Source organism: Euprymna scolopes, chromosome 15 (assembly GCF_053919585.1).
Source record: "Euprymna scolopes isolate OS-2025 chromosome 15, ASM5391958v1, whole genome shotgun sequence".
NCBI lineage: Eukaryota > Metazoa > Mollusca > Cephalopoda > Sepiida > Sepiolidae > Euprymna > Euprymna scolopes.
Window position 1 is genome coordinate 110,498,063 of NC_136496.1, and position 24,851 is coordinate 110,522,913.

The following is a 24,851-nucleotide window of genomic DNA, read 5'->3' on the forward strand; positions in this document are numbered from 1 at the left end:
ATATATATATATATATATATATATATATATATATATATATATATATATATATATATATATATATAATTATTTTTTTACTATAATAATTAAATACCTACAGACACTAGTGTTTCATTCTTTCGGGATTCTTCAGTGCAGGGTGTCACGATTACTACCAGTCGAACGATTCGAACGCCGCGACACGAGACATCTCTGGCTCGATTAGCGATTCAACGTAATGAACATTTAAATATATATATATATATATATATAGTGTTGATTTCAAAGTAATAAGAAATGAATTAGGTCCCATCAGCTAGAATCGAAACATTTAGCGCTCCAGCCGCGTTCGCTACCGTTTGAGCTTACCCGACAGACATAAAAGATTTTAAATTAAACCACTTCTAGCTTACTATTGAATAAAACTAATAAAACATCTCGATAAATTAAAATATGTATTTTGCATTAGACTGTGTTTATTTCCTTTAATAATTACAAGAAACCTTCTCAACCACTGATTGCCATGGCTAATGATACACTGCTTAAACGTACTTTCCTCAAGCTCCTAGTCTTAACATTCACAAACAACATGAATTGGAACAAATACATTGAAGTAATTGCAAAGGCTGATGTGAAGAAGCTGGGTTATCTCTACTATATTTAGAAGATTACCCACACCCGAGAGTATCCTGTATCTCTACAAAGACACTTATTGCCCATGCATGGAATACTGATGCCACATCTGGGTTGGTGCATCTGTCACTAGTCTCTCGCTCCTAGAACAAAGCTTCTTTCTTAGAACTTCTTTCATGAGCAAAGCTTCTTTCTTAGAACTGCACGCCTGTGGAACTCTGTTCCGTCTGCCTGCTTCCCACCGGACTACAACTTGGATGTGTTCAAGTCCAACGTTAACAAATTCCTAATGAACCGCCCCCTTAAGTAAACACTTCATCAAATCTCCACACTAACGTAATGTACTTGCAATAACCCTTATCCCTGAGTGGCTTCCGGGCCTTCATAAGTGGTGATCACTGTGTAAAAAAAAAAAGATAGTGTTCAAAAAAAAAGTCGCCAACCTAATGTCCCACACTGTTCGCCAAACTATAACTTCTGTCCCATCGCCGAAATGTATTATCCATGTGCCTGTTTTACAAGTACTTTAATGCTAGGTGTTCGAACGAACTCAAAGCACTACTACCCCCTCGGCGGAAATACACCAAACCAGACAATCAGCAAAATCTCACCGCTACACTGTAGAGCGTAAAACCTTCTAATAAAGAGCCTTTTCCCCCCTCGAACTGCTAGACTTTGGAATTCTTACCCAGGTCCCTACTTCACTGACTGTACTGACATGCAGAAGTTCAAGTGTAATGTGAACAGTTATCTCGTTGCCCAACTCCCTACATAGTATCCCGGCAAATCTGATTCCAAATAATAGCTCCTAACGACTTAGTGGCACTGTCCTTTGTTTGACGTGAATAAACAGTAAAAACAGACTTAGCATCTATGACAAGTAAAACTGTCAAACGATGGTTGGCCAGCGAATAACCACAGCTATGAAGAGAGAGAAAAAAAAAGAACAATAGAGAAAGTAAAAAATAGAACAAAAAAGGGATAGGCTTATTACCACCTAAATTCCAGTGAAGACCAGTGATCGACGCCAAGGAGAAATCAATGTTAAGCGGCTGTTGCGATAACGCAAATTCTTTTGCAAAGTTTATCAAAAACGTGGAGAGTACTGGAAATCTTGGAGATTTGTTGTCACTCAGACTCCAGGGAACACCACGTTGTGCTCGAAGAGCTATCTTTGATGATGGCTTGTGTGAATACTTCTCCCCCATCATGCATCCCCCCATAGTATCTACAAGTTCTACACCCTATCATGCATCCCCCCATAGTTTCACCACCGCTCCTCCCAATAAAAATGTGACACCAAAGAGCTGAGAAGGGTCAAGAAGGACTGAAAGACCGAGGAGAGAGTGCCAGCCAGACCTCGGTTGGACAAGCGCAAAGAGAACTAGGACTTTGGGGAGGCTGAGTGCCACTCAAATTCCAGTATAAACCAATGGCCACTGCCGGCGAGAAATCAATGGTAAAAGGCTGTTGCAATGATGTAAATTCATTTGCAAATGCTATCGAAGGAGGTGGAGAGAACTGGACGTCTGGGGAGACTTGTTGTCATTCAGCCTCCAGAGAACACCACAGGTTTGCAATCAGATCGTTTGTTGACTTGTGTGAAAGCTCCATGTGAGCCAACAACGATGATGATGATGATGATGATGATGATGATGATGATGATGATGATGATGATGATGATGATGATGATGATGATGATGATCTGAAATGGGAATTAGACAATGAAAATATAAAGAAGTCAAGGTGTATTGTAATAGCAACGCTTGGGACCATAACGAAAAACAACCATCAATGGCTTTATTAGATTGGCGAGACAATTTCTTTTCCAATTTTCCAAAGGTTTTTCTGTTAGAAACGGCAAAATTCTTAAGGTACAGTTTGACTGTGAAGAAATTAACCCGATGTTTAAGATAACAATACAACTAAAACATCGAAACATTTAATAATAATAATAATAAGAAGAAGAAGAAGAACAACAACAACAACAACAACAAAAACAACAACAACAAAAACAACAAAAACAACCTACGAGCTTTAACGTAACCTATGCAAACTGCAACAGCCATAAAACAAAAACATAAAATAAATACCAGATGGAATCCAGAAAACTGAAACCGTATAATTTTAAGTACCCCCCTCCCATAAAGTGTCCGCATCAACTGGCATCATATCAAATAGTCGGTGAAAGTCAAGGCGGATGGAAAGACAGAGAAGAGAAAGCACTAACTAAATCTCCACTGTCTGAGTGCAAAGAGGATTGAAAATTTGGGGCGGCATATTGCCACCCAAAGTCTACTGAAGACCAATAGTTGCCAGTGAGAAATCATTGGTAAACGGCTGTTGTGACAACGCAAATTCATTTGCAAAGGTTATCGAAAGAGATGGAGAGTACTGGAAATTTGGGAAGGATTGTTGTCAGTCAGAACATAGATTGTTCTCAAAGCGAAATCTTTGATGATGGCCTTTGTGAAAACTCTTAGTCAATACTAATAATACTAATACTAATACTAATACTAATACTACTACTACTACTAATAATAATAATAATAAAAGAACTGGGACCTTGGAGAGGCTTATTGCCACTCAAATTCCAGTGGAGACCAATGGTCGCTGCCAGCGAGAAATCAATGGTAAGATGCTGTTGCGATAACATAAATTTATTTGCAAATGTTATCGAAAGTGTGGAGAGTACTGGAAATCTGAGGAGACTTGTTGTCACTTAGATTCCAGGGAACACCACATTTCAGCTTCAAAGGAACACCACAGGATGTTTTCTTTGATGGCCAGTGTGAAAGCTCTTTGTGAGAAAATAATAATAATAATAATAATAATAATAATAATAATAATAATAATAATAATAATAATAACAGCAACAACAATAATACACGGAAATACACGTACATGGCTAGAGAGCTGAAAGGGATATGATATACGCAAAATAATTTGCAAAGGTTATCGAAGAAGTGGTGAGTACTAGAAATATGGGGAGACTTGTCACTCAGACTTCAGGGAACACCACAGGTTGTGCTCAAAGAGAAATCTATGATGTTAACCAGTGTGAAAATTTCTAGTGAATTGGTAATAATATCAAGTATAGGTTCAGAAACTATTGGTTAGACTTGTACCAATATCGACATAACGATCTATTGGAAGAATCGATGTAATAAACATAAAGCTGCAAATGTTATATAAATAAGAGAACTGACTTCAATCCGAAGGAGAAAGACTCAATAGGTTTGATGATATTTTTTAATGACGTAACTTATAAAGATTATGGTTTAGAAATTATCTTTTTAGTAAAATAGTTAATATTTGAAATATACGAAGTGTGACTTGGGAGAAGTTTTTCGGGAATTGGAAATGACACAGGACACAACTAGACTTGCTCATGTGACGGCAACTGTTTAAACTAATTTAGATTGAGTTTATAGAATCTTAAAACACCTTTTTTTTTAATTTGAAGCTTAATATAGCGGAATTATAAATGCGTAAGTATATATATATTTATATATATATATATATATATATATATATATATATATGTGTGTGTGTGTGTGTGTGTATATATATATATGTATATATATACATATATATATGTTTATATATGTATATATATGCACATATATTTATATGTATGTATATATGTGTACATATATATATATATATATATATATATATATATATACTTGCGTGCATGTGTCTGCGTGCGAAGTGATAGAATAAGACAGAAGTGTGCGAGGGCGCGAAATATTAATATAATTATGATGGGATAAGGATATATTTGTCTTCACTCTTTCCATCTTGTCTTAAATCATTTTGATCAAACTTTATATTTGTGCATATGGATCAGTTAGTCTGAGAAAATGTTTATACCATTTATGGGCAAAATGCGACCCAAAGTTAATGAGAGGGGTTATGGATGACATAACCGGTTCCACAGCGAATATATGGAAATCTTGAGTTAAATTATGTAAACATACAACAAAATATTGTTTGCCAAAGGAGTACAGATAATTATTAAAGCCTTTTCCTTAACCCACGGCTCATCTCATCGGAGGAAATGTTATTAGCAAATTAGATATGGCTAATTATGAACATTGTTTATAACTAAGGCTAGGCCAACACCATATTTTTTTCATTGTTTTAAATCTCGAGTGTATATCCGTTCATATCTTATATGCTTTTATACCGAGTGATGAGTTGTTCGGTCGATAAACTGTGTCTAACTGTGTCGGATATATACAGAAAAAAAAATGCGTTTTTTTAATAGTCCAAGTGATGCATGTTTGGTAATCCACCATTTTCAATGTGGTAGAATGTTTTAAAAGTTCTATAAATAATTCGATATTCGTGCAGGCAAAATGCTGGAGTGAATTAAGTGAAAAGATATGTTTTATGCATATATATTGTAGATGATATGTTTCTTCTGTATTTAAATTATATTAAATTAATAAATATTTTTCTATAATGAAGTTTTTAAAGGTGATTATATTATTATATAATGTTGGATAAACTAAGAGTGTTAGAGATTTTCAAATGCTCTCATCGGCGTTTTATCGGCTTTTTCAGTAATTCATTTAAATTATATATACATATATATATATATATATATATGTATATATATACGTACATACATATATATATATATATGACTATTTCATTTAATCACATAAATTAATTTACGAAAATATAATGTTATGCCTAAATTTTCAGTATTCACTTCAAAAGAGCTCAATATATTTGTAGAGCTAGGTAGTAAGTTATAAAAATATATATAGCAGTTAAGCTAGACAGAATATTCCGCATTTCATTCCTGTAAGCATAAGCCTGACGAATTCTCACGAGAATGAAACTCGAAATATTCTGTATAGCTTATCTGACATATATATTTTTATAACTTACTATATATATATATTTATATATATGAATGTATATATATCTGTATGTATATATATGTATGTATGTATATATATGTACATATACATATACACACCCACACATAAATCAGAACCGACACATTAAAACACACACACACGCATACAACCACACACAGACATAACACCCCTGTCTCCAATACAACACATTGAACAATACCAACCCTACTTAACCTTGAAACCAACAACACTTGAAACACCTAGAACCATAGTGTAATATTTGTTCCAACACCTCGCTCCCCCCTCAGTCAGTGGAGGAGAAATCTCTCATGACTGAGATAACTATCATCCATTCTATCATCCCTCCTCCCATACCTATACCCCTCCAAGTGGCCCCTCCTATCTGGGGAACGGGATCTTCCCCACACTAGGAACCAATCCTGGGTCTGACCATACCTACATGGGGAGACAAATAAATGGAAGCATTAAAAAATCCCCTATATATATTTATAAATACACCTCTTTATCTAAACAAACATAATATTAAGAATACCCGAACAGTCTAAAACTGAAACGAAAAATCACAATACTAAAATCTAAGAATCCAAAAAATAAATATCAAAATTGAATGAAACACCCCTACCCTCATTTCAGGGGAGGTGCCTCCCTCCTCACACATACACATTATTAACGACCTTGAATCACAGTTACCTTCCTAGGGAAGCAAATAACTTTGTAATACTATATAACAGTACAAACATTCTTCAAACCAATAAAAGAAAACACACACGCACGCACCCACACACACGCGGGCGCACACACACACACATACACACACACATGCGCGCACACATACACACATCCTACTCTAAAAAAATGAGAAAAAACAAAGAAAGATAAATAAAAACACAAGCAGAAAGAGAGAGAGAGAGAGAGAGAGGGAGGAACATAAGACAGCAGTGACAACACCCCAATAAAACAGTAATAAAAATTGAACATTCGAATGAAAAGTAGATTCACTTACACGTTTCCATCTCTTGGAAACCTTTCAAAAGAACTACGAAAATGCTCTTTTTACATCTCCAACACATCTTGAATATATTCTAAACATTTTAAATCATTTCTGAAGAGGACGCTTCACAGAACGTCTGAAACGCGTTAAAAACGATTTCAATGATTTAAAAACATTATTACAATGATCTAAACATAATTTTCAATTAAAAACCAAGACACGGAATAATAAAATAATGTTAAAAAATACACATTGTTGGTGACCACCCCCTTATTTAAATATACATCTTTCTCTCGTTGGAATTTCTAAACGCATTATATATATATATATATATATATATATATATATATATATATATATATATATATAATGCGTTTAGAAATATATATATATATAAATATATATAAATATATATAAATATATATATAAATATGTTATATATAAATATATATATATATATATATATATTTAAAAGAGTGTAGCCATCAACAATTGTGGGTTTTTTTTAAAGGTTTTCATCATATTTTTATTTTAAAATATTTTTATAACGCGTTTCGAGCTTAGGGTTTGCTCTCTTCAGATATTTTCGTAAAAAGTTTTTCTTTAAAATGGGAGTTTGTGGATATGCCTCCGCTGATATTAAATATGTTTTTCATAGTGGTGCGATGCGTGTGTTCAGTGTTTAGACGTTCTGTCTCCAACTGTAAGTGTTTTACTGTGACCGGTCAAAGTTAGTTTCAAAGAGTGTTTTTTAGTCCATATGGTGAAGGTTTTTATGGCTTCTTTAGGGTTCTTTTTTAAAGACTTTCTTTCCCCATGTATAGCATACACTCACACACAATCCCATACGCATACATATATATTCATGTACATGTACACATGCACACGCACACAGGCACACACACATACACACACGTACATACATAGAAATATATGTAGGAGCATACATATATACACATATACATACCCACCTACACACTCACACACGTACTCGCATACATCCACCGCTAACAATTATTTTTATTTTTTTATTTTTTATTTTAGGAAAAAAAAAAAAAAAAAAAAAGTGTATATATATATATATATATATATAAAATAAAAAATAAAAAAATAAAAATAATATGAAAACTAGTGGCTACACATATCTTGGTAGATATTCTTGGCCTGATGATGTGATTTTCCCTAGCAGGTTGGTAACTGAAACATATTTGCATATGTGTAGCGACTAGTTTTCATATTCAACACATACACACACACACACACACACATTTATATATATGTATATATATATGTATATATATATATATATATATATATATATATATATATATATATATAGATGGTGTTTGGGGGGGCGGTGAATATTTTAAATTGACAACTCTATTTTCTTTAATTGCAGATTTGGTAACTGTCGATTATTTTGAGTTTATCATAAAGAGACTGATAACCGAGCAGTGTTTGCAAATTGCAAATAAAACGATCTATTTACTAAGAGAAACGTGTGATAAACGAATAATTTCGCGAAATAGACTTCGCCATTTCGTTTGTGCGATTTAACTCCAGTAGACTTTTTTCTTCAGGAATATGTAAAATCTCATGTCTATGCTAATAAAACAGACATTATTACCGAAATAAAACGTAATTAAATGCGTAGAGTCTGTAAAGATTAGATTATATTACGCCATACGCAAGAAATAATAAATGTTGAAAATTAATTTTTGAATAAACCACACATTTGTGTATTAAAATCGATTTCTGTGATTTATTCTAATTTAAAGTTTGCCGCTTCTAAAACAACACACGCACGCGCGCACACACACACAAACACATACAGGGTGGAACGATAAAGTTGTCAGTTGTCGCCCTAAAGAAAACAACACTACAGCTTTATTTTAAAACTTTTATCGAAAAAATCAATTCAGATAACTTGATTATGTAGTAGAGTTCACATCTATTCAATGTAGCCGCCTTCAGCTTCAATCACCGCCTTGATACGAGTGCGGAACTAGGAGCATGCCTTTTCCGCGGAGGGAGCTCGGCGAATATTCGGCGGATGGTGGCGATCAGGCTTGCTTTGGTGTTGTGGGAGGTCATGTTGGTGATGTTCTCGACGTATGACCAAACGAAGTAGTCAAGCGAGTTCACGTTGCAGGAGGAGAGGGAGTGAGGGAAGGGTACAAAGTCATAGCATTCCTTCTGAAGCCAAACCTGGTTCTTGTGGAACGATGTCGAGTTCTGCTGCAAAACTCAGGGTCTGCCAGATTGCAGCAGGGGGTCGCCGCGCTCTTCAGCACATCCAGGTATATTAGTGTGGACTTTTAAACCGACTTCGAAGATGTGAGGTGGCATGATGTGGCCCTCAGTTGAAACCACACTAAAGACCATAACCGTGACGGAAACTTTGTTTTCATGAACCCCGGCACCTCCCTGGCAATTCAGCGATTCATTTTGAGAATGCAGGCAATGGTTGTGTTGCATACCTTGAATCGGCAGAGAGCATGACGTGTACTGTGGCGAATCTCCGATCTCGCTCGTTGAACATTATGTCACTTCCAGACATGATAGAAGACTCTTATCGCTCTTGGGATTGGCCAACAAGTAGATTTCGGTAAGATTACCGATTCCGCACTAAATTCTCGATTCTGTTACAATTACCAATTCCGATTCTTTATAAATCTTTAAATATTTAACAATACAATAGTTATTTTCTCGATTACCGTAAAACACGTGTTAAATGTGTATATATTTTCTCAAACGCAAAAACACACTTGGGGGAGGGTGATCTATAGATGTTAGTTTTACTAGAAGTTTAAATCAATAACTATTTATTATTTTATTATTACTACCAGAAGTGGAAGCTTTTAAAAAATCAAATAAAAAACTATAATTACAGGAATCGTTTTTTTTTGTTTTTTTTTTTTTTGTTTTTTGACATCGGAAAATAGGCACAAATCTTTCCCGATTCCGATATATCAAACTGTTCCCATTTTTCCGGTCCCCGACTCCAACTGATCATCCCATCACTAATATATATACATATATATATATATATATATATATATATATATATATATATATATATATATATATATATATATATATATATATATATATATGTGTGTGTGTGTGTGTGTGTGTGTGTGTGTGTGTAGTGAGGAAACATAATTTTTAAATGGAAAAAATTATGCAGGCACAACACATCCGACCTATGCTATGCATATGACGTTTTTTGTTGTTTTTTTTTAGCCAAATACTTTGATTTTCTGATTTCTGACATCTATCACTTTCGCTAACCTATAAACGTTCACACCAGGGTACATAGTCTTACTAGTTTGGATAAGATAGAGAATAAACTATCGCCCTAATACGTAGTTGGCACACACTATATATTCTGTCCATATCTGGAAAGGAATTAACATAACCACCGGTTCATAAGACTTTTAGATTATCAAGACGCCTCTATAAAAATAATAATAGCGGATAAAATAAATTCACATATTTTTTGTTTGTTTCTTTATAAACTTAAGTAAAAAGAAATGCTTGATCAAATTCTCATATTCGTTTTTTAATTCAGCAATGTAAATACTCCGTCCAAATTCATAACAATTACCAGCCTTCCGGCCAGGATTAAAATGGCAACAGACTAAGGTCCTGTTAAAAAGATCATATACTATATTTATTACTTTTATTAATACAAAGTACCGGTTCTATGATCATACTGTGTTAAAAATATATAAATCACATGTATTTGATTAAAGATGATAGAATAATTTCACGCATTTTTATTTTTATCTACTTTATTTTTCGAAATTGCTTCGTTATGTTTATCAAGTTTTACTGTACGCTTGACACTTTTACTGTAAATTCTTAATTTCTGATTGAAATTTTATTACACAAATTTTATTTTAATATTAATGAGTAAAAAAAAAATTTGTTTTCTTATGCATTTTGCTATGTTCCTTCACGCGCATGCGTGTAATCGTTATATTTTTTACTTGCATGCTTGCTTGCTTGTTACCACTTTATAAATGCGCATGCGTAATCCAATCCATGTAGAATAAACACCGACATTTTTGTATTGTCATGGTTTGCTGAGATCCTGCAGTGGCATTTGTTTGGCAATCGTTGTGTGGTAAGTGTAATAAAAAAAAAAAAAAATAATAATAATAATAATAATAATAATAATAATAATAATAATAATAATAATAATAAAACAATAACAACAACAATAATCAATAATAATCATAAACAGTGTACGATATCGCTTACGAAGTAAAAAAAAAAATAGTCTGCTATAGTTATCTATAGACTGGAGAGTTCTTATCCAAGGTAGATAATCTCCAGAAAGGGCGGCATCTCATGACATAAATTCTTACTACAATTAGATGAATAATAATAATAATAATAATAATAATAATAATAATAATAATAATAATAATAATAATAATAATAATAATAATATGAAGTGTGTGTCATACAGGCAGAGGCTTGCAGTTTTGCAGTTTCAGTTTTCTTGGTTCATTGTTGTATTCTATCTTTTTCGTTTTACATTTGTTGCAGTTTCCATATGGGCGATTAACATTTTCAACTCATGTTTTCACATTCGTTGGTTTTCCTTAAAATATCAGCCGTTTCCAGCATTACCGTCTATTGTATAGTTTTAGATGTCCCCCTGATTTTGATTTCTCCTAGTTTTTTAGTTATGTGTTTTTGCAACTGTTCCTAACGTTTCTACAATTATTAATATTATATTGATTTCCCTCATGTTTACAGTTCTCCATATATTTTCCACATATTTATTTCGTTCTTCCGTCTCTTTGTTCTTCGCCCTGTTGATGCTGGTACAGCAAAATCTACAATTCGGTAGTTTTTTCCTTATACTTAATTGTTATGACGTTTGATATTCTTGCTTGGATAAGTTTATCTGTTTGTACCTTTTTTTTTTTTTTTTTTACAAAGGCATCACCACATTATCAAGGCCCAGAGGCCACTCAAGGATAAGGGTTAAAGAGTGTACAGTAGAAGTTGGTCAATATAGTAATCATAATAAACCTCGATGTCTTATAGGACCTTGTGATTTCCCTTTTCAAGTACTGTTGACAGTTTGTCCTTATAAGAATTATGTATTCACTAAGAGTAGTCACACAAGCCGACATCAAAGATTGCACTTTGTGGACAACTTGTGGTGTTCCCTGGAATCGGAGGGACAAGTCTCCCCAAACTTCCAGTACTCTCTACCTCTTTCGATAACCTTTACAAAAGAATTTGCGCTAGCGCAACAGCCGCTTACTTTCTCGTTGGCGGCGACCATTGGTCTTTACTGAAACTTGGGTGGCAATAAGTCTCCTCAAGGTCACAGTCCTCTTTGCACTTGTCCAGCGAAGGTCTGGTTAGTGTTTTCTCGCCTCGGTCTTTCCATCCTCCTTGACCTTCATTATTTGATGACACTCACAAAAAAAGAAAGGTAAGGGCAGTATCTTACAATTATACAGTTTCAGTTTTCATAATTCTATGTGATGTTTCTGTGTGTTGTGCATCTGTAGCCGTTTCTGTGTCCAGTTTGTGTGTAGTTTATGTGTGGTGTTAGTCACCACATTCAATGGTTTTTCTTAATATTTTCTGCAGTTTTCCTTATTGAAATTCGTTGTATCTTCTCAGCCATTCCTCTGATTCTAGTCTCTTCCATTGTGTTTTCAAGGTTTTTCGGTGTTGTTCCTAGCACTCCTACTATTAGTGGTGTTATCTTTACTGTCTTCATTTTCCAGATCCCTTTGGGCTCTCCAGCCAGTTCCGTGTGTTTGCTTTGCTTTTCAGTTTCCTTGATCTTAGCTCTGTGGACTGCTGGGGTGGGAAAATCTACAATCTAGCAGGACTTTTATTATTATTAGCCCACAAGGAGCTTTCACACACGTCATCTATTTCCCATCGAAAACCTCGCAACAGCCTCTTACCATTGATTTCTCGCCGGCAGTAGCCATTGGTTTATACTGGAATTTGAGTGACCCTAAGCCTCCCTAAAGTCCCAGTTCTCTTTGCGCTTGTCCAACCGAGGTCTTTCAGTCCTTCTTGACCCTTCTCAGCTCTTTAGTGTCATTTTTTTATTGGGAGGAGCGGTGGTGAAACTATGGGGGGGATTCATGATGGGGGTGTTAGTATTATTATTATTATTATTATTATTATTATTATTATTATTATTATTATTATTATTATATAACCGGTTATTTATGTCGGAGAATAGTATTCATTTAATACGTTTTTGTGAATCAAATTTATTTTATTTATGTTTGGATCGACGGAAAAGACTTTATGCTGTAATAAATCGAATCATATTTTGCTTTCTTTTATTAAGACGCCTCTTCGGAAACATGGCCCTCCGCAAGCTAAAACAGTTTTATACATTTGTAGCACTTCGTTTCCCATTAGATTATCCGCACGGTGGCCCATCATGTGGACAACTTCAATCTTGTTGGTTTAAAGGGGCGTATCAGCAATTTATTCTCTCCCGTTACTTTTAACTAGCGGAGGTATCCAGCGTTGCCCGGGTGTTTGAAGGTGTGTGCTGAGCACAAAAATCAATAGTGTTAGTAGGCAGGCAAGCTCGAACACGTGACGTTGCCCGGGTGTTTGAGAAAAAAAGTGTCAGTGGGCAGGCAGGTTCGAACCCGTGACGAACCCGTGATGCGAAGGCGGAAAAGAAAGTAAAAGAAACCCAGAACTTTTACCGCTACGCTACGAAGCCATAGGAAGTGGTTCAAATTTAGCGATGTCAATCAAAAAGTTGACTTGCTAAGTGAATGCAGAAATGAATGTTGGCTGAAGGCCAGTTGATATCGACGTTTTTGAGGATGGAGAGTAAACTTAAATTTATACAGTTTCAGTTTTCTTGATTCCATGTGATGTTTCTTTGTATTTTACTTTTACAGTAGTTTCCATACGTGTAGCTCATGTGTGTTAGTCTTCACATTCAAGAATTTCTTTAATATTTCTGCCGTTTTCATTATTGTTATCCAATTTATCTTCTCGACCATCCCCTGATTCCAATCTCCCCAATTCTATTTTTTTTAAGTTTTTTTCGGTGTTTTTCCTAGTGCTCCCACTATTATTGATGTTATCTTGATTTTCTCCGTCTTTCACATTTCTTTAGGCACTTTGGCTAATTCCGTGTATTTTTCCCCGCTTCCCTGTCTCCTTGAATATTCACTCTGTGGTCTGTTAAAGGGTGAAATCTACTATCTCTTAAGATTTTTCATTCTTGTTAACTATTATTATATCTGATCTTCTTGCTTGGATGAGTCTATCTATTTTTACATCTATGTCCAATAGGATTTATTCATTTTTAAGTACTGCTGTCGGCATTTTTAAGTACTACTTGTGGTTTGTTTGGATGTTCAAGATGTTGTTATTATTATTATTATTATTATTATTAGTAGTAGTAGTAGTAGTAGTAGTAGTAGTAGTAGTAGTACTTTTGTTCGAAACCAGCTTCCTCCAAGAAGGGAAAGTTCTCCAAATGAATAGCAATTGTTTGATATGAAGGGTTTCCCCCACATTGATCAAAGCTAATTGCTATTCTAGAGGTCCCGGTCGAGAAGGTGGGCGAATGACAGTCATTCGCTGCTATTAATTTCGCTTTTATACGAAAAACACGAACACGCAAGATGATGAAATAGCGTGAATTTTATAAAAGTCGATGTAAATAAATGTAGATACGACGTGCGTTCGCAAATCGTAGATATTATAATCTAGGAAGTTCTTTTTAGAAAGACATCGGTTACTTAGGAGATGGGCCACGTAAAGGTTGTCAACATCCTGAGTAAAAGTGAATTTGTGAAACGAACTTGGAACACACAGATGGTCAGATCATTTCGTACCAACTTATCCACTGACACATCCCACCATCCACTTTACACCTCGTATATTAAAAGATTGAATGTTTCGGAAGCTTTGTGAATGTCTATTAAAACAATAAATGTATTCATTCTACAGTTTGTCTTAATTCTAAAGATACACAAATACTAGCGTAATAAAATAGCTCATACGAAGGAAAGAAGTTAAACAGAAGTAGTTTTAGAGTGAGAACAAGAATTTAAAACTGTGAGAATTAAAAGGCGAGGGAATGACTTTCATCATAAAATGAAAGGAAATAGAAAGAAGGACATTATATTCCCTAGTCTTGAAGGCTCTCTGTGCAACGCGGAGAAATATTATACTACAATAAAGGTCATAAACTATATACGGCATAATCACGTTGACACACTGGTTCCCGTCAGATGATCAAAGTTAAGCAACGTTGAGCTTGGTCATTGCTAAAAGGGGTGACCAATTTGGTATTTCCAGGCGCTGTGTGTAGGAGCACGACGACACCTTCCTGCTAGATTTGCAAAAACCTAATGTCTTCATCTGCTCCTTATAGAGATATTTATGCGACTGGAGACTACTTGTGAATTTCATACTCCCAAATAGGGTAGTGCCGTTTCACACATATGCGCGAACGCGCACGCGCACGTAAACTCTACTACAAGGAATGTTTAAACAAACTGAGCGAATGCTTCAATGCATGCACACATAGGCACTTTTAATAAACTGAGAAACCCAGGTGATGGATACGGCGATTGCTTAAAAATTTTAATTAAGAAAAGAAAAATCAGATTACAGCTTTCTCCACACAAACAGAAATTAGAATTAAAAGAAATAGATAGCAAGCTTAGATAAACAAACAAGGATAGTCTGTAAATTTCATTAAAATTAAGTTTAATTATAGTTTTGAGATTATCCAATGGTGTACGTAGATTGGATTGTCATTCTCTTTGGTATAAGACCAATACTTTTATTTATTTAAGTTAAAGGTTGTGTCTAAGAAATTAAACTGTTTTGTGTATGAAGTTATTTCTAAATTCAGTCTTAATATATAATAAATGAATGTAGTAATTTATGAAAATATCTGGAAGTTAACTTACACATAATATTCCGCATTTCATCTCCTTATGAGATCGTCAGGCTACAATGCAGGAAATGTGTGTTATCTGCTATTTACATATATATATATATATATATATATATATATATATATATATATATATACAGACACTAGTGTTTCATCCTTTTAGAAAAAAATCATATATATATATATATATATATATATATATATATATATATATATATATATATATATATATAATGCTTAATATGACTAGCTAATCAATTAGATAATTTGCCACCCGCTGGTTAAATTAGCAATAAATGAGCTTCGGGGTGAGAAAGATATGGCCAACTTCTACCTCATATTCTATTGTTTTCTTTTGTATAGGGTGACGGCCCGCTTTTTTTCTTTTTCTTTTTCTTTTTTTTTTTTTTTTTTTGTTAATGCATCGAATTAATAATTGAACTTATCTTAATCCGTGTGTACTAATTCTATTTTTCTAATTCTATTTTTCTTATCTAAAATTATAAAATTATATATAAAAACTGTAAAGGTTTTTAAAGAAATTGCTAACAGCGGAAGGTGCTCGACAGAGTTCTGATCTCTGGTTTCGTCCTGTAAAACTCGTCTACTGGTTTCGTCCTGGAAACTCGTCTACTAACCGTGCACCTAAATACCAAAGAAAGTTCTATAAAAAGTGTCTTATAAAAGGTGTCTTATTCCAAGAACTCCAAATCTATCGACCACATCATCGCGAAGATACTTTACTGCAGGCTACAACATGCTCATCTTTAAGCTCACTATAAACATTTGTTTTTAATCGACCCTATAACTAATCCAGTTTGGTCTGATCCATGAATCGTTTTTAATTTCTCATAACAACCACATTATCCTCGAATTCTTTTTTACCTTGATAAATGATAGCTCATTACTGTAAAAATATTCCATCGCTACGTCCAAATAAAAATGGCGTAAACGGTGCGCGGGAGTGAAAGTAACGGAACTGTCAAAAGTCACTTAATAGTCTAAGAGATTGTCAAAGGCCAATGATCCCTCCTTGCCAAACTTTCACAAAAACACTCGACTAGCTACAACCACTATATATGATTTTCCCCACTCTCTATCTGTGCTAAATCTGAACGCAGATTCCCTGAACAAAGCTTCTTACACAGAATTGCTCGCCTTTAGAACATTGTTCCGCTTGCATACTTACCGGTTAAATGCAACATGGTAGTCTTCAAATATAATGTAAACAAGTTCTTGTTAAACCATCCTCGTAAATAATCAAATTCTTTCCAATTTACGCCATCAGTGATTGCTATACCATCATCTTACATTCATTTATCCTTATGCTCGAGTGGCATTCGGACCTTGATAAGTGGTGACTCTTAAGTAAAAAGAAAATAATGTCGCCCATGAGAATTATCCTACTTTGTTCTTTGGACATTTTCCTCGGATGATAGTATTTCCAGTGGATTTATCTCCCGCTGAAAGTAGTAAAAGAATAGTATCCATTTAACATTTGGCGGCAAAGTCAATTCAGTTCGCCAAAAAAATTCGTTTTTTTTTTCTATACTAATTATTTAGTCCAAAGAAAAAAATATATATATACAGTTTCTTCTTACAAGATTTGATAATGTCTCTCGAATTCTAACTTCCCTTCGGTTAACGGGTGGCGGCGGGTGAGAGGCAGAAGGAGGGTGAGGTGGGGGCGACTCTCCTCTCGAGTTGATTTCAGAAACCTTAGCTCCAAACTGAAAAACTTACAGGTGCAATTGTTTTAATAGTCGCAGATAGTGTGGGTTTGGTGTTTGACTGATCCCCCTCTCGGCCAATCATCTCGTTTCATCGCTCAACGGGGTCTTCTCCGGTTGGTTAATTAGCCAACCTACCCCTGCATAATAATTAGGAATCTCTTTTGCACAGAACTGCGTGAATGATGATTTTCCCATGACAATAAAGGTCAGTGCACTGACCTCAGATCACGGAGGAAGACAAAACATGTTTAGTTTTGTTTTCTCCAACTTTACACCTGTACTGAGCAAACTATGCGTCATTATCAACTTTAAGTCGCTTCTATATTTGATATATAATTCATATCAGGCTACACGCTGCTGTCCGGGATAGCTTTTTATACAAAAGTTTGTATCCGGTACCAATTTCACCCTTTTAATGTTACCATTCTACTTTTTAATGTCACCATTTGCTTCCCTCTAAGGGGTTGGGTTACAAAACAATAAAAACAGATACCATGAGTAAATATTTTACCAAACTGATCGGATTTGGCATTAAATAACCTCGAAAACAACCAAAACGAAATTAAACAAAACAATAAGCAACACTTGATCTGGCGAAAAACTGGCTTTAAAAGTTTAATCTATTAAAAAGTAATTATACAAAATTGGTAGCAGCACTTGTGAATCTTTGTGGGATAAGTTCAAGTTAAACAGCTGCAGTATTTATCGTAATCATGACAACTAGTTGAACTGCTACAGCGTGTTGCAAGCGATTTCAAGAAAGCGGAAACGTATAAATATGTAGATATGGAATGAAGAAATATAATATTCTATTACGGCGAGAGGATAAAGGTCTAGCTTCTGTATTCATAAGAAGTTCTGATACTAACCTTCATGTTTTAATTCTTAGAAAATTGATATTTTGCGAAACTATACTAAGTGAAAAGAGGAATGAATAGGTAAATTGAAGTTTTGTTACATAATGTATATTTTTTGAAAAGTAATTTAACATGTAATAACAAAGAATTTAATAGTATTATGATGGTTTGTGCTTGAATAATGGAGGCGAACATTGTTGCTCAATTATATATTCATTACAAATCACACTTAATTATTGAAAAGTCTAATTCAAAGTTAGTTAACGGTAAATCAAATGCATTTGCAATGAAATAAAGTGACATGTTTCACCTGGGTATTTACAAATCTCAAAGGCGGTAATGTAAGAGGAGGAAATTAAATTTAAATGAGTAGGTTAACATACATGGCGTCATCTTTTATAGAACAATATTGTTTCTTAAATCGTAATATGACATGTTTAATAATCAATTAATAGTTAATAGCGATTAAAATGTAAGAATAATGGAAGCGACAGCTAACGACCAATAAAATGAATTTGCTAATCGGTTATTGCGTAAAGCGAGAAGGCAAAAATATTTGGTGTGGCTAATCAAAACAGAGCTTGGAAAAATGTGTTTTAGATTAATAACTTGTGACGTGATTAGGTGGGGCATGTAGGGTATGTAGCATACCATGACGATATCTAAATACAAAATAATTACAGCGTCGCATATGTATGTGTGCTATGAAGAAGACGAGCGAGGAGATATGAGCGTTAATCCTCCTCTATGGCTAGTTGACTTAAGAAAAACCTCGAGCAAGATAAAATGTAAAAATTAATGAAAGGAAACGAAAGAAACGCATAATTTCGCCAAACCAAATTTGCTAATTGCGCCTTTAGATAGAAAACTATAAAAGTCAGTGGGATAGGAGGAAATCACTTTAATATAGAGATGAATCAGATTTAATTAATAAGCATTTGGATAGAAAGCTACACAAGTCAATGATATAGGGAAAATAGCATTAGTCTATTATATAGACAAGTCAAGTAAATAGACAATAATCACTACTTAATGATCCAAACGAATAAGATTGGTGTATGAGGCATTTGGATAGAAAGCTACACAAGTCAGTTGCATAGGGGGAATCACTTTATATAGGCGTATGAGATTTGATTAGGAAGTCGCTGGATAGAAAGGTACGCAAGTTAATGCAATAAGCAAAAATCACTACTTTATTTTATAGACGGGTAAGATTGGCAAATAAAACATTTGCATATAAAGCTATACAAGTAAATAGAATAGGGAAAATCACTTTCTTTAATCATATAGATATAACTCATTTTATTATATAAGATACCTTTTGCACGAACAATATTTGACCGTACGTAATTGTGTCCCCTCCTCTAACACTAACACTAAAACCATGCACCACAGCACTTTACAAACATTTGTACTGTGTCCTTTTGTGTTTTATTTAATTTATTTTCAATTTATACGTTTTTGTTTTCTTTGTTCTTGTGGTATCTTACATTTTTTTCGTTCCACGTTATTGATAATTAATAAAACAATTTTTGTTTTTAAAATTCTATCATTTTTTTCTCTTATTTTTTTTTATTTTTCTTTCTTTCTCTCGTTCTCTTTTTCGTCCCTATTTTTCGTTTTTGTTTCTCTTTTTTTTTCTCTCCACAAGCCTCTGCAACCACCACCCTTGCAGCCACCATCAAAATCATCATCATCCTCTTCTTCCTCTTCCTCTTCTTCATCATCGTCATTAACGCCATCGTCGAACTCTTCAACGTCGACCTCGACTTCCGGATGAGTGCCTGGCCGGTACGCATGGAGTTACAACAACTTCCGGTCCTACAACTTGTTCGGACGATGACGTCATTACGGCTACAACCACGGCGGTCGCCATCGCAGACAACGACAACACAACAGCAGCAAGGGCCACAACAATAAAAGGGAAAGAATTTACGCATGCATGCGCCATTTTCGACGTCTCATATTGCAAATACGACTTATTTCAAACTTTTGACGGCGTAATCATCCAGATTCTGAATAAATTGACAATAAGGAAAATGTCGAAAATAGATTTACTATATAAGCATTATATATATATATATATATATATATATATATATATATATATATAGGATTTTTGTACTAAACCTTTGAAATTTCGAACTTACACAGTTATCTCCTATTCTACATCTAAAATATCCGATAATCTTAAATCTTAATAGGAAAGAACAAAAGAAAATAAAAAATAAAAAGTAATATATATATATGTATATATATATATATGTATATATATATATATGCATATAGTTATGTTATTTAAAAATTATTTACAAATCATTTTTGTTTATGAATTATTTAAATAGTTATTCAGAAATAATTATTTATAAATATTTTTTTATTTACAAAATAGTTATAAATTTATTTATATATTTAATTTATGCCCAAAATTTATGAATTCATATATATTATTTGTAGATATTTTCATTTATAAATTATTTAATTAAATAATTGATACGTTACTTATTAGGTTCGTTGCAAAAGTTTAAAATTGAATCTTCTGTGTTTTTGAAAATATTTTTCAATAATTACCTTTGCTCTTTACAACTTAATTTCATCTGTCAACAAATTTATAAATACCTTGATTATAAAATCCTTTAACATGTTACAAAATAGGAATGTAACTCATGTTCAATCTCTTGTTGTGATGTTACTTAATATAATATAAAATTATCATGTTTGAAGGTGACCTTCATTTTCTGTTAACGTTTGAAAGTCATTGTCAGGTCAATATGATAGAGAATATTGCAGAAAATTATTAACGATATCTTAATAATCTGCAAGAAACAGTAATACTGGGTAAAGACTATCATGTTTGAAGGTGACTCTCATTTTCTGTTGACTAAGGAAAGTCGTTTTCAGGTCAATATGACAGAGAATATTGCAGAAAATTATGAATGGTGTCTTAATAATCTGCAAGAAACAGTTATAATCAAGAGTATATGTTTAAAGATATAAAAATTTGCTTAAAATAAATTAAAAGGGTTTAAAATGTCCGTAGTACAAACATATGTGTGTGTGTTTGTGTGTGTGTGTGCGCGCGCGTGTGTCTGTGTGTGTGTGTGTGTGTGTTGAAAATTTATTTTTTTATATTAAAAATAACTTGTTTATTCATTTACTTAAAATTGTCGAATCTATTTACTTCTGTCTGGAAGTAATACGAAAGCTAGTTTTGTTAATTTCATATGAAACTTTTAATTAGTCCGACAAAAAATGTAGGATTACTTCCCCTTAATTTTGTTATTGCTTGATGTTCACCAACATCGCTTTAAGTGTTTTGAATGAGTTTATACCGACATCTTTCAAGTAGAATGCACATATATTTACAATATTGACGAGGAATACGCACAAGTTTGACATAAGATGTATTTGCAATGTCCACACATTAACAAAGAATTCTGTCTCAATATATTAAAGAAAATGCTTATTCACAGTGCGGCATATTACAATGAGGCTCTGGTTACAAACTTAACTGTTATAGAGTTCGTTATTGACCTAAGGGATACAATGACAGACCATGGAATTAGATTTATTGCCACGATTTACGTATTACTACTGCTTTAAAAGATTGTACAATTTTATAAAGGGCTTAATATCATTTTATTTACCATGAATTGTTACCTGGCGTGGCTCGGGTGGGATGGGGAGGGTATGTACATTTAAAAAGAGTATATAACATATTTCTTTTAAAACATTACTCCCTATCCTCTCCCTCCGTATCTCTAGCTCTTCCTACTCTCTACGCTTCTCCTCTCTACATATCACACTCACTCTCGCCTTTTTTGGCAACTAGAACAAAAATTGTTGACGAATTACTGCATAAAAGCATTAATAAATCGCCCTAAATGTCGCCCCCCTGACTAATTTTTTATTGTTGATTCATAATGAATAAATATTAGAAAGAAACGTGCCTATATTTTGTCCAAGGAGGTTACTGATAAAAAATATATTAGCTTTGAGTGTATTTTTTGAGGATTTTAACTGTAATCTTTCAATCGTATTTGTGTCCCTTTTCTTCCTGAGATTATCATGGATGACTCCGCTCTTGAGGAGAGATTGACTATAAAACTTCTTGGCGTTTTTGCTAATCAAATCTTTCATGGGTTAAATCCATTGCTTTTTCTGTTTCTCGTGAATCCAGTTCTCTAAACACTTTTTTCACAACTGAGGCTATCTTTACTAATCTACTATCAGATCATCCATGGAGTACTGTTGTCATATGTGGGCTGATGAATTTCTGTTATTTTTATGAAACTTGATAAGGTGCAGAAACGTATATATAATTTGATCGATTGCAGACGTGATGTTGCTATTCTCAGTTTTTCTTTAACTGTTGTTATGGCATGTGGTCTTCAAAATTGTCTAAACCAATCCATTGTTTCCTTTTCTCAAGCTTGTTCGACTTGTTGGTCTTGTGGTCGCCAATTGTTATACAGCTTCCTGTACCTTCTTTCCAAAAACTGTTGACTTATAGCTTTGAGCGTTTTTTTTTTTTTTTTTCGTTTTTTTTTTTTTTTGTAAAGACTAAGGCCAATAGACAGCTCCTTTTTTGTGATAATCATATGTTATACTTTTTAGCCCTTTGCATCAAGTGGCTTCATGCCTTGTTTGGAGCTTTTTTTCTATTTTAAAAAAACGTAAAATAAAAAGTTGAACACACAGACAACTTTCTCTATATAATAGTTTTATAAAAGCACAACAGGAGAAACTCTAGACACTTTAGAGGAATTTCATAAAATTGAAAAACAAACTGATTAAATTTTAAAAAAATATATATCCCAAAATATTGACACATAAAAATATCTGCTTTGTTATTTAAGCCAGATTAAGTAAACAATATACTAATGTGTGCAATCTAACTTGATTCATAGCTTTTGTGATAAAAAAAAGTAATTGTAAGACAAAGAATAATTGCCCATTATTGAACGACTAATTAGCTAACATAACATTAAATAAATTAAAAAGTTAAATAACATACGAAATAAAAAGTAGCTTTTTCTCGTTTTATCTTTATTATGGACTAGCGGTAGTACCCGGTGTTGTTCGGGCGTGTAGAGGTTTTATGGTAAGTGTTTTCAGCAACAGACCCCTAAAAAGTATTTCAAACAGAAAAAGATTAACCAACCCCTAAAAAAATGAAAATAGTAGCGAGTACCCGTTCGAGCGCAAAAGAAAAGTAGTAAGCAGGAAGACAGACAGGCTCGAACTTGTAATGCTAAGAGGAAAAGGAATTGAAAAAAAGCGGACGGTTTAACCACCGCGCCCACCGCGACAAACGACTTTGGGGGCGTTTGAAATAAAGCTAGTCATTGGAAGATGACTGAGCTTTCAAAATTTGTCAGTGTTGGTTGCGTGTGTCAAAAGTTTTTAGCGGACATACGCACAAACAAACAACCACACACACACACACACAAACAGACAGGTGATGTTTATATAATAGATTTCAGTTATAAATATACTTCAGATGATCAGTAATATAGTTGTAATATTTAATATAATCTATCTTAAAAACGAGTAAATGCTAAACAAGGGGACACGATGGAATAGACGTGGTGACACATAGGAGAACATAGTCTTTTTACACACAAGCGAGGTGTTTGTTATCGCCTGTGATTGGTCCAGAAACAGAACTCGATTATACATAAGTTTTGTACGTACGTGTGTCTTGCGTCATCCTTTCCATCGTCCCTTTCAGCCGTGTGTGGCTGTTGATTTGGACCATTGATCGTCCAGTAGCTTGATCTTCTGTTGCCCAAGACAAAGAAAATCCATGCATGAGAGCACAAGGAGGCTTTTTGGCGATTTAAAGTTTTTTTGTTGTTGTTGTTGTTGTTGTTGTTGTTGTTGTTGTTGTTGGAAGAAAATGGTTCTTTCAAAAGAGATGGGTTGGTTGTTGGTTGTTTTTGTTTTACGGCATATCAACCCTTTTAAGGTTATTTAATGCCGAATCTAAAGATTTTAAAGAAATTTTTTTTAATAGAATATATTTATTGTTTTCAAGTTGGTTTCTATTTAACCCAGTTGGGACCCTAACAGGTACTACCACTCCGGGTCAGAGTGGACCTGGGAGCAATGGTAATTAAAAGGTAGCTCCACACTCCCCAAAGACCGCAAGCTGGGGCCTCACCACTGGATATAGTTTAAGGTCATATCCAGGATAAAAAAAAGAGATGGGAGACACAAAAAGTATTACTTATAAAATAAATTAATTTCTGCACTATAAAATATAAACTACCGTTACTCCTTTCTTGTCTAACTTACGAATTTGTAGACGAACAAGCAGTCTCGAGACGCACTTTAATCTCTACATACTTGGCACACGTCTACTCTCTGGCTTCCTGACGTAACACTGCCTCGCAATTCTGGTCCAATCCTCCAAACACGTGATCTAATTTCTTACGTAATTACATCCGCATGTAACCGTATTGTCTATGTAATTATCCTTAACCTTTATCGCCTGACTTAGAACATTGTATATATTTTCGTGATTCGCCGGCCGTGCTTAAATACACTTAATGAACGATCTCAAACTTTATACTAGCAGAACTTATATCTATTTACCTACGTAAGTCCACAATATATAACACAGTGCATGTTATGATTTATTATTGATATATCTTTATCGTGATGAATGAGTTGTTTTCTTGAAAAGAAAGACAAGCGAAACTAAAAGACAAAATCCAATATAAAAAATCTTCATAAAGGTACATGGTGCGCAGCTGAATATAAAAATTGCCTATTGTCTTTCATCGAAAGAAATAACCTTTGTTTAATAAT